Source organism: Vicugna pacos, chromosome 20 (assembly GCF_048564905.1).
Source record: "Vicugna pacos chromosome 20, VicPac4, whole genome shotgun sequence".
Classification (NCBI taxonomy): Eukaryota; Metazoa; Chordata; class Mammalia; order Artiodactyla; family Camelidae; genus Vicugna; species Vicugna pacos.
In genome coordinates, this window is record NC_133006.1 from 29,151,871 (window position 1) to 29,164,989 (window position 13,119).

The 13,119-nt window shown below is 38.9% G+C and overlaps 1 protein-coding gene across 1 annotated transcript in view; it reads right to left on the reverse strand.

Annotated features, from left to right (window-relative positions):
* The window catches only part of LOC116284472 (uncharacterized), a 943,500-nt gene that overhangs the window by 371,938 nt on the left and 558,443 nt on the right, over positions 1 to 13,119 (reverse strand). The gene's annotated exons all lie outside the window — the stretch shown is intronic.

Below are 13,119 nucleotides of genomic sequence, written 5' to 3' on the forward strand. Positions count from 1 at the left end.
TAAAAAAAAAAAATCAGTATTTTTATATTTTCTTGATGCCGATGATTCTCTCTCTAAAATTCAGCCTTCAGGCTGTGATACTTACATAGAGTTTTGAATTACTAAAATACCCATTATCTTAATTGTTGAGATAAAAAAGATGTTACCCCAGTCTGTTCAGGTCTAAGAAGCCTGTAGGAAAATGAAATGTCAATCTTAATAGCTGGATTTCACAGGTTCACCTCCAAGACTGGACTCTTACAGGGTCCCAGACCACTACAGAGGCGTCTCAGGTATTCTTAGAGTCCCTACAGGCACGGCACATGGGCATATCTGAGTCAGGACTGTCTCCACAGACAGGACAGGAAACAGACACCACCCTGTCCTCCAGTTTCCTGTCTTTCCTATCATTTGGAGTGGGATAATAGCACCACCCTCTCTCTAAACTTCTTTCATGAATGCATGTGCACACACCCACACACACACTCCTCATTACATATCAACTCATGAAAAAAGCCCTTTTGGGAAAGAGACAACTTTGCATTCACTTAAACTGACTCCTCTGCTACAAACACTTTACATCAATGGCTGCAAGCCTATCATTTTCACCTCGTATAATCCCATTAGTGGTAGTTTTACTACGGAATCAATTCTCAAGTAGGCAAGCATATTTTTTGAAACCCAACACCCAATTCAAGCCTCCTTCCCAGAGATTCTGATTTCTTTCTTCTACTTCACTCTCCATCCCCACCATTAAGAATTGCTGCTCTGAATAAATGCCATGGCTAAGGACTAAACACAAAGTACTCTTCACTGCAGGGAAAAGCAATTAAAAGCGTCCACTCATTCCCATATATTCTTGTATTACTGAAACTATAAATATAAAGTCTAAAGTGATTCCAGTACAGAGTCGAACTGAAAAAAGGAATGGTTTAATTCAACCTTTAGTTTCACTGTTCAAATCAGGAACAGAATCCATGCTGTGACACACAGAAGTCTCTTGGTTTCAGGTGGATCAAGCTCAGGAGGGTAACACACTTGGATTTACAGAATAGACCCTTTGGTCTATTACTCAGCAAAATGCCAATAAGAGCCAGAATCCAGCATAAACTAAAAGATTCACGTTTAGCAAAATGTCACTCCTACATAGTCAGGTCTTAATGACTCTGGAGAGATTAGATTGAGTGAATAATTTTTTAAATAGTCAAATTATGGATTATTTTACAATGAAAGTAACAGATTGTATGACTTACTAAACGATTAAAAGAAGTTTGTTCGAAAACACACTAACTTTTTTCCTTGTGAGCAATGATTTGCCTAGAAATCTGACTACTCATAATTATTAGTTAATATTTAAAAATTAGTAATACGTTTTAATCATTATAAGTTTTCTTAATATCCATCTGTGCTTATAAATATGTTTAAGTTTTCATTGTGTTTGGATTTCATACATCGATCACATATTTTAGGCAGATTCAATCAAGGTTTTCAAATGCTGATGCCTGTAATCAACTTTATCTTAGAAAAGCACTTGACTATCCTGCAAAAAATAACAATATATTAATCGCTAATTCTCAAATCTGCAAATGGGTAGATAGATTTTGTGAATTACTAGCATTCTGTCTTTAGCTGCAATATATGTTCATGATAAATACATAAAGGTGTTCTTAAATAAATGTCCTTTCTATCCAAATCTTTTAAATATAATTTTACTGGAATTCCAATAATAGATCAGATAATTCCTAGTGGCCCGTTAGGATATTTGATTCTACCATTTACATTATTTATGCAAAGAAAAGCAGTGCTTAGCAGGTGCCATGGTACTTCCGTTCAGTAAACCAGAAATGGACACATTCCATGTAAACTTTATTCCCATAAAAGAGCAATGCTTCCATATCTTATGCATAATAATCTTATTTAAAAGGAAAACTACAGAACTTGTCACCACTAATTAAGGAAACTATCTTCTCCTAGGCTTCAAGTCTTTACAAAAACAAATCCGCCAGTTTTTTTTTAATTATTCAAATCCTAGAAATACTGAGTGTACCTCCACAGTGCCCAAAGGCTGCTGCTCCAAGCGAGACTTTACGGAAGAATGTGCAGCATGTCAAGTGATTCAGAGTGTAAACAGACTTAGGAAGAGCAAATACACAGAATCCAGAGGCAACACAATAGACTGACCTCCTCATCAACCTCTCTCCCTCCCCTTCCCTGGGTTAAGGAACCACGTAAAGTCGAGAAAAGCAAAAGCCTCCGAAGAAATAATAAATGAAAAATGACCCTCAGCAATTGTGGTTTCTCAGTGCCTGATGACCCCTATCCCATCATCAGCATCAAAGACCAAAGAGGAAGGAGCACAGGGTAGAGGAGCAAAGAAGAAAGAGAGAGAGATTATTTACTGGCCGTCTGAGATCTGGTTACCAGCCTGAAAAACAAGAACAGATGTATTTGCATGATTATAAAATAAAATGCCTTTCAAATAACTTAATCTTCGGGAATATTATAGCCTATGCATTTGTTTTTAGTTCCCCAGGGATAGGCAACAGACTGTGGGATCCTCTTTGTCTACTCGTGGGTCTCAGGACGGGAGACCCTCACACACGTCTCTGAACGCATGCTAGTGAGGAACACGTGTGGGAGCCGAGGGGATTACAGAATTATCCTGCTGTTGTTTTCTGCCCTACATCCCCTTCAATCTTCAGGAAAATGAAAACAGAAATGGGCCCAGGAGATTATAAACAGGCTGCTGCCACTCAAGTCCACTCTTCTAATGTTGATGCAGCCCAGGATGCAGGTTTGATTCTTTAGGTTTTATCAAAACCCCTCTCTGAATGGGATCAAGAATGAGTGGAGGCGAAATCACCCAAAAGGCAATTACTGCTTTCTCTCCCAGAGGAGATTCCAGCCAAGCAGACATAAAAATATAAAGTTTCCGTCATAGCTGAAGAGTTCAAAGCCAAGAGGCAGAGCACGCGGGCCGTGGAAATGTTCGTGGTTAGTGGTTGGTAATCAAGAATATAAAGGCAGCAGCTCGGACTAAACGTGAGTTTGGGAGAAAGGGAAAACTGCTCCCCCTGCACGGTGCTTCCCAAGGACAAGCGAGCGCAGGCTTCTTTTTCCATTTGGCACAAAAACAGTTGGACCTGCCCCAGCTGGATCACTCAGAGAGCCCTCAAAGTGTTGTGTCCACAGGGCCCACTTTTGCTCTGAACCCGATGACCCTGGGCCAGCTGTCAAAAGGCTGAGCCTCATCGGGTAGCACGAGGCCATCAGGGTCAGAGAGAAAAGAAAGCGGACAGGCTCAGAGCGCTCCAGTCACGTCAGGCAAGGTCGGCTCATTTTTTCCATTCTGAGCCCGAGGCTGGCCTGTAACCGTGATACTGCAATATGACTAACAACGGGGACAACCAACACCTTTCAGGGAATGGTTTCAACAGGCTTTCCAAGGAAAGGCCGGTTATTTATTCCCCAAATGACAGATAAGAAAACTCAAGCCGAAAGAAGGAACGTGATTCGACCCAGAGCACACATGTGAGTCGGGGCACAGCTGAAAGGACTGAGGCCCGGCCTTCTCAGATCACGTTCCATCCTGCAGGATTATTTGACTCCATAGGGCCTGACTGTCCACGCAGACTGACTGCTTTGCTCCTGGGAGCTGCCCAGATGGGGCAAACTCTCTGCACTCGATGTATTGTTTTCAAGCCTTCCTATCCCATTAACTCACCTCCTGATTTAAACAGGTATAGAGGTTGTGTGTGTTTGTTTTTTTAAACATGCATTAGAAACTGGATGTCTATACAAAACAGGAACCAAAACTAAAGGCAGAATTAAGAAAATGGAAATGTGTACCTCTCCCAACAGCACAAGAAGGTGTTTTAATGTGTCCACATACAGACACTCATCCCAAAGGTACAACTGCTGGTGTTCCCTTGAGTAATTCAAAAACATAACTAAAATCTCACTTGCTTGGGACTTATTTCAAGTCAGATCAAGTTCCCAAACTTTTGTAATCACACTTGTCAGGTATGATTACTCTTCTCCATTTTCAGTCTATGGTGGTTTTGGAATCATAAAAATATCTGGGACTTCCTTTTAAGCAATTGGCACACATTGACTAAGCACTTGCTAATATCACTGAAGAGGCACTATATCCTTGTGATGGGGAACAGGAAAGTGTTATCAGAGCAGCAATACTCTGCTCTTTATGAGCTATGTAACCTAGGGCAAGGTCTTTAACTTCTCTACCCAGTTTTCTCATCTGTAAAATGGTAGATTAACAAGGGTCACCTTCTTCCCATGGCTATTGAGAGGATGAGCAAGCCAACATATGCAGAAGGCTTAGAAAAGTGTCCAACACACAGTTAGCAATCACATGCATGTTTGGCCATCACAGAGCTTTCCCTTTATAGTGCAAAAGAAAAATTCTATGCAACGATTACTGTGGAGAACAGTACCAAAAGGAATAAGTAGAAAACCAAGTATGCATTTGGCATAGTATTTGTCTGTAAGAGAGTAGGCAATGAAGGTAGTTAAACAGAATAGTAGTTGCAGTAATCATGGACGATTTCCTGGAGGAAAGGAATGAAGTTTTCACCAAAATAGGAAAAACATGCTCCCTTTATTTTCTTTGTCATTCATAGTTTCTCTTATATCATATACCCATTAGAACAGTGTTACTCTAGGGAAAGACTTCCTTCAGAAATAATTATATTTGTATAACTATAGAAAAAAACAAAACATAAAGCAATTAAGAAACAATCCAAAGGTTGTCAAGTGATGAAAAAATGGCTCCTAGATTTCAGGTAGCTCCTGGTATTCTAGGATAAGGATGGTAGTAACTATTAAGGAAACAGAATCTCTGCTTTAGTGTAACTGCATCTTGAAACAGCCTTGGCATTCTGGTTTATTAATTGAGTCCCTATTTAACCTACTGAACCCTTGTCTGAGGTCTCCTTTGTATTCATCAAGTATGTTTTTCCCCCTACAACCTTCTAAGCATTAGGTGCCAGTTGTTCGAATTTGGAAAAAAGTAAGACACACTTGTCCTCAAGGTTCTCCTAAACCAGTATATTTTAATTAATATGTTAATTTCTCTAATCATAAATTCTCATGAAATCATTTTTTAAAGTGGGAAAATCAAAAAGAGTGTGAAGGAGGTTATTAAAACCATCATAAATCCACCATGTACTGGTATACTTCCTTTGGATATGTTACAAGTAGATAAATGTGCATGCATATAATTATGACTATTCCACATGTGCAGTTTTAAAACTGGCCTTTTGCTTCTTAATTATAAAACATTTTTCCAAACCATTAAAGTTTTCTTTAAAGGTATCATTTTTAATGTTGTATAATACTCCATTATATGGATAGTCTATGAAATAATCATTTCAACATCACCTAAAGATGAAAGTAAATCTCTGACTACTTGATGACACTGTAAATAGCTGTATATCCATAAAGATGGTGTACTGGATAGGAGGAACTAATCTTCTTAAAAACGGGCTACCTTTATGTAGTCAATTGTCATGATCTGCACAGTATGAGCTGTGTTCAAATAAAGCAGCCCTCAGAGGTGGCCAGGACCTCTCACATGCCCCACGACCTCCTTCCACTCTATTCCCATTCTGCAACCTTCCCCCCATGACTGATTAGGCAGTTTTCCCATCTTCTGGACTTTTGGCAAGGAGAAGGCAAGATACTTGTGAATAGCTGGGAAAAACAATCCAAATTAAACCTAAAGTTCTCTTAATAACCTCACCGCTTCCTTTAATATAAACTAATCAAAAATATACATAACACGCACACAGTGTGTGACTCTGCTGCTTGGGCACAACACCCTAACTTATATAACTCAAGGATTCCCATGTGTTTGCTCTTAGAGTCACTTCCTCTCACGGATGTGGAGTTAAGTGGTTATCCAGAATCAGCTGTCAAACTTGGCACTGCAGTCACATTTCCATGCCTAAGAAGGCAGGCACATTTCCAAAGAGTAGGGACAGGAGAAACTTTCTTTACAACTGGTAAAATTAACATGAGTTTCTATACGATAAAACTTCAACCCAGCACGGCTTTGTGTACCTCTCATAATAAAGCAAATAGTCACGCTCTCTTCACAGGGCATTTTCATTTCTAGACCATAGTCATAGAGTGATCTGAATCTCTTCATAGATAAAACAAATTATATTGGGACAAAAATAAATTTTATTTTATTATATTTTATCTTTTTTAATATTTATAGAAAATATTTTATTATATTGATAGGAAAAAGGGGGAAGTTGTTTTTCCCCCTTAAACTTCCAGTGTCTAACTACAGCTTCACAGAAGATAAAGTCTCCTGAAAGGTTACTCATAGCCAAATATCTATTTTGCAATTTTCTTACTGGCTTCCATTGGAAAATCAAATACAGATCACTGAAGAAAATCATGAAGAGATAATAAAGTTATAACTAAGAATTTCCTCTCGTATCAGTTTTCTACTGACACAATAGTGCTGCATAATAAACCACCCCAAGACGCAGCAGCTTAAAACAACAGCATCTGTTTTGTTCCCTAAGTCTCCAGGTCAGTGACTCTGGCTGGCTCAGCCGGGCTTGGCTGAACAGTTCCAGCCCGGGTTCACCCAGCTGTTGCTGATGAAGACGGCAAGCCCTAGGACAACTGGAATGATCTGACTTTCCTCCACCTATCTTACCTTCCAAGAGGCTAGCCCCGGCACATTCTCATGGCAGAAGAGCAAAGGCAAGCAGAAACACACAAAGGCTTCCTCCAGCCTCAGCTGTCTTTGCTGACATCTCATTAGCCAAAGCCAAGTTTCAAGTTCAGCTCAGATCCAAGAAACAGGGCAAGAGACTCTACCCGGTTAGTGAGGAAAGCTGCAAAGTCATGTGACCACAGGCATCATAACAGAGAAGGGAGGATTGGAATAATTAATACAACCAATCGGTCACTACCTTGCATTTTTAAAGGACAACAATAACAATCAACAAGATAATTCACGTTTTTGAGCAGTAACTGGGTTTAACCCTCCTTAGTACTATAGAAAAGAAAAAGATGACCATAAATGAATAGAACAAAACGTATTGAGAAATCAAAAGGCTTGTGTTTAAAATCTTTCTTCAATACCCTATAGCAGAATGCACACTTCTTGATTTCTTAGCCCCCTCTTTCCCTAATGGCCAATGGTAGGGGCTTATCTTCAAAAAAGCTGGTCTGAACAAAGCAGGAAAGAAGACAAAGCAATAAAACAAAAATTTTAGTAATTAAGTAAATAATTTTTAATTTTTTAATTAGTAATTTTAGATTATAATCCTTAAAACAAGCCACAGAGGTACATTTTATCTTTGGCTGGAAAAAAAAAAGAAAAGAAAACTTTTCCAAGGCCACTCAGTCAGGTGGAATAGAAACTAAGATTTAACTGTAGGACTAACTTCTTGGGGATATACTACACAGCATGGTGACTACAGTAATCAATACTGTATTGTATATTTGAGTGTCATTGAGAGAGTGGATCTTAAAAGTTCTCACTACAAGAAAAAAAACTGTAACTATGTGTGGTGATGGATAACTAAACATGCTGATCACTTTGCAATATATTATGTATATATCTCATCACATTGTACACCTAAAACTAATACAATTTATGTCAATTATTTCTCAATTTAAAAAAATGTAGGACTAACAAACGCAGATGTTGCTTCCATGTTACACTAGAAACGAGCTTTTGAAATTGAACAAGTTCTGTTTCTTATGCCTAAAATTCTTGTCCCTCCCTGACCACCTAGTTAACTCTTCTCTTCCTTGACTCTCTTCAGCTCAAAATTCACTTCTTTGGAGACACCATCTTGATCTTCTTGACCAGGTGGAAACCCTTCTCATACACATCTCTTTGATCCAGGGATGCCTCCCAATAGAGATCATGGCTTTATATTTGTTTATGAAATATTTGATTGCATGTCTCTTTCACTAGACTGTCAGGTCCATGAGGGAAGATGCTTTTTCTGGTTTGGTTTGGTTCTACCTTTGGACCCAGCACAGTTGCTGCCATATAATAGCTATCAATATAAACAAGGAATAAAGGAGTAAGTAAAAAGCAATCAATAGGAGAGCATGTTTATTGGCTGATGAGTCCTAATAAGCTCTCCACAGTGAAGTTTTAGGTAAAACATTTCTAAATAAAGGAACTAAATCTAAAATACATGTTTTAATATTCCTACGTTGAGCATGCAATACACGAATGTGTCAGCACTTAGGAACAACTGCATTTCATGTTTTACTAGTAAGAGCCAGAGAAAGTCAGTATCAGAGAGTCAACAAGCAAATGCAGTTCCTCCCATAGGATAAGCCTCTTTTTTTTAACCCCAGCATTTTCAATAGAAGAGGAAGATGAAAGGGAAAATGCATATTTCAGACAGGAGTCACAGTCGACGGATGCAAAACTGAAGGCTTTCCTGAGATACTCTGCAAGTGTGTTACACTACCAGGAGACAATTGACAATCGGGTGCCTTCTTTCCTTACCACTTACTTGCTGGTGTTACATTACCTTTTGTATAGAACAGGACTCACCTATGGCCACCTGTCATAAGTATAATTTTTTCTGGTTGCAACCAAAAACATGAAGGGGCTTCTTTTCCCTATCCTGAAAAGATGCACCTAAGATTGGGATTTTCCAGAGATTCATAACAGAATTGGAAACTGCTTCAGGAAGGACACTTCAGTGCCTGCCTGTGATGGCGACACATGGAATGATACATGTTCTATGGCATCAGAGACCCAGATGAAGACCTCACCTACAGGAACATGCACATCTTACACAAAGGCCAGTAGGGTGCTTCAGTCATCACTTCCTTTAGAATTCCCAGTATATCAGAATTTATGACACCAGATTAAATGCTACAATTCTCAAGACTAAACATGCAAATGGACAAAGAAAGGCATTTTCCTGGTAGACTGAGAAAATGCCAGGATAAAATTTGAAGACCAGGCTTCAGAAGTACAGTCAACACAGAAGCAGAAGGGGATTGAGGCATAAGGGGAGCTGTATTGTTTACCTCAATTCATCTTGGCTGCAACACTGCTGCCCTAAATAACTAACTTACTGAACCACTGCTTTCCTGTTAGGATACGTTCACATATGTCTATCTGTAATTCAATAAGGAAAACAAAATGTCAGCATAAACTCTTTTTCTTTCACATGTACTTGGACTTATCCAATAACTGTGTAATTATGACGAAGGCACAGTGTTTAGTATCTGGCAAATACTGAAGTAATAATTCAATGTGAGCTTAGAAAATGAGTGACAGAGAGAGAGAAAAAGGAAATGAGAGAAGCAAGGTAAGGAAGAAACACAGCAAAGAGGAAGGGAAGGAAGAAGAGAGGAGAAAGGAGGGAAGAAGAGAAAAAGAAAGGTCTGTATATATGATGCCTGTCCATCTCCCACAGTGAACACTGCAACAAAATCTTACCGATACTACTTTCTATTGGCAAACTCCACTGGACTAGATCCCAAAATATCACATTTAACTTAAAAGTTTGATTAAAATGTTAGAACATTTTGATAAAATATTTCCTCTGCCCTCTCCTACTTTGATTCCTTCACCTACCCTGCATCACACAGACTTGCGATCAGTGCTGAAGTTAGAAATCACCGATATTTATTTTATTAGCTCAAGAAACAGATTAAAGAAGGTGCTCATGTAAACAGACAATTGTATTAACAGGCTGACATGGCGCAACAAATGAGATATTACAGCAGCACAACAGAAGAAATGCAGAGTGTGGAGAAAACAGAGTGAGTTCTTCACAGAACAGATCATGCTTGATACGGGTCCTGTCCTAAAGGATCGGTAGAGACTCACCAGACAGATGGCAGAGGGGGCGGAAAGCCTTGGAGGCTGGGATAATAAATGCAAAAGCAGGACAACCTGAAGCAGCAAGGGGCGCCCAGGGATCTAAAATGGAAGCAGAGTTTGAACACAGAAGAAAACAGAAGATGAGTTGGGCGAGTAGACAAAGACCAAATCACAGAAGACCTTGGATGGCATACATAGATGATCCTGATTTATTCTATAGCCAGTAAATTTGAAGCTTGGAAGTAAAATAATATAATTTTCATTAAAAAAAAAAAACTCAACTACCAACAATGTGGAAGATAGACTTGGAGAAACCACCGCAAGAAAGAACAGTGAGGAAATCCTCTAAATAGGCCACAAGAGAGATGATGAAGACCTAAACTAGGGCAGTCGGGCTGGGATCGGAGAACAGTTGACAGGGTGAGACATGTTAAGTAAAGAGAACCTGTAATATCCTGTAACCAAATGGATGTGAGAGATGAGGTATTGGCAGAAAGGGAGACGTTTGTAATTATGTCCAGATTTTTGGTATACACAGAATATAAGAGCAAGAGCCGGTCTAGGGAGAAATACCAGAATTTTGGTTTCGAATATGATGGATTTTCCTGTGGGATATCCTGTTGGTAATTAATAGTAGGCAGCCAAAAAAGAAAAAGAAAGAAGAGTAGAGAGTTAAAGAAAGAAGCCTGGAACACAGATACTGATTTGCAGTCGTCAGCACCCAGGTAGCACCTGGACGCAGTAAACAATGGAAAGGCTGCCACGGGAGTGCAAGGAATTGAAAAGACAGAGTTGCTAAGCGGAAACCCAAGGAGATACCAACATCTGATGGGTAAATAAAAGTGGAGCAGATTATGAAAGGGACAAACAGGGGAAACAGGAAAGAATGGTGTCAGACAAGGTAGTACAGGCAAGATTTTTATGCATAAGGCAGAAAAACTCACCAATGAGGCCACAGAATTTAGAAAATCAGCTGTATGGAGTGTAGATGCATGTTGTTTGTTTTGAGCTCTTAACTTACAAACTGAATTTAGAGACTACCTTAGAACCTAAACGTTTGGCCATCATGTTAGCCATTCCCTTTTGGTTAAATTGAATTAAACACTCCAAGAACCAGGATAGTTTCTTATTGAAGTTTCTACACCTAGCAGCGCCTGCCACAGAGCATAACACACAGAAAATAACCACATAATGCCTGCACATGAATCCTGCTAAAGAGAGGAATTAACAGATACTCAGGTCTAAGGGAACTTGCATCTTCGCTCTGACAGTGAATATGCTGTATAAAATCTTAGTATGGAAATGACTGTGAGAGAGACAGAGACACAGAGACACGGAGGGAGGGAGAGGGAGAGAGAGAGGAGACTTTCCAGGTCTGAAGGCACTAACTCATCCATTCTGTGTGACTCACATCCTATCACATCTCGCAGGAAAAAGTACTTCTGACAGGTCTGGGCAAGTAGAATTTGCTTAGCTTCCTCTCTGCCAATAACTTGCTTCCGCTGAGCTATATTTTTGCCATTTCATGTCTACCTCTATCTTTTATCAGTTTTAGCTGCATTTCCAGCCTCCAATTTGCTACTGTGGCAGAGTAAATGAGATTTTAAACTTGGCACTTACACATTTTTTAATTCACTCAAAGTAATTTTTTTATGGTAATTTCTCTTACCTTTTAGGTCATGTGTAAATAAAAAACCAATTGCATTGATCACTGATCGTGCTAAATAAGGATCAGCGTTAGTAGATGGGGTCGAGATGTTGTCTATTCAAGTGTCTGTCCCTCAACCTGTGGCAAGACTTATGGATACCATGAAGGACTGGGGCCAGGTTACTATCACAGAAAAGTTAAACTACAGGGTTGCAAGTTCTAGGCCTCTCTGCTGCTCCAAAAAGAAACACAAGAACCCCTATAATGAAGGAAAAAATGAAAACAAATATATGCATCTATATGTATTACTGTAATATTATGCTGTACACCAAAAATTGACACCCCATTGTAAACTGACTGTACTACAATAAATTAAAAAATAAAATTGGAAGTGGTAAGGGATAAAAAGAGAGTTCAAGATTTACAGATACTAACTAATATCTATAAAATAAACAAGTTCATACTGTATAGCACAGGGAACTATATTCAGTATCTGTAGTAACTTGTGGTGAAAAAAGATGAAAATTAATATATGTATGTTCATGTATGACTGAGGCATTATGCTGTACATCAGAAATTGATACAACACTGTAAACTGACTATACTTCAATAAAAAATATATATACAAAAAAATTTTTTAATTGTAAAAAAGAAACAAGAACCAATTACAAACCACATTATCTCCCTTCCCCCATTCTCAATAAAGCCATCCTCAATTATGAAATACGCAAAGACTGGCAATACACCCCTCACCAGAGTTATTTGTGGGGATCAAGAGAGATAAAGGATGCTATCTGTTTATAAATTATGAAGCACTATAAAATGCCATGCACGGCCTGGTGCCCAGCTCCATCGTAGCTCCAAGTGCAGCTTGATGTAGAATAAGAGCATGGGGCTCGACCCCAGGGACTAAACCTACACGTGGAGTGAGGCAAGCTAAGGGGACAAACACACAAGCAGACACCCAGAGGACCAAAGGGGTATGAGCACCAACATGTGGCAACTTCGGCAAGCAGTTGGTGGTAAGAAACAAGTAGGGAAAGTAGTTTCTGCCAGGCATGGCCCTATGGAGACTTATGGACATCCTAGTCAGGGTAAAAATTGGGTACACCTTGAAAGCAGTATCTTTAAGTCTTTATTAAACATTATTTAAAGGACTGGAAAAAACTAATTTTCTACTGAAAAATATTTCATCTTCAAAATAAGGAAATCGTTACGTAAAACTCGTAGAAAATAAAATTTTATTAGGAGTTGCCCTAGAACTACGATTTTGTGCAGTAGACAAATGTCTGAAAGAGCCACAAAATAGCTTAAAACTCATAATAAAGAAATCACTTATTCATGACAAATCTTGGCAAGCCAAGTGTTTGGTTTCAGAATTTCACTTGATTCCAGGTACCAGTTAAGTGGCTGGTCCCAGGGCATGTAGAATTACCACTTCCAACTCTTACTTGCACATTGAAAAGTTATTTGACATCATCAGGTCTGGACAGATGAAAAGCTTTCAAAATTTTTCATTAGAGGTTGTTCTAATTATATTGCAATTGTTATATAAAAGTCACACATGAAAATTTCAGTTTACTGGCATCATATTTCTGATTAATTCAGTGATGCTTAGCTCTGCTTAGAGGTCACTGCC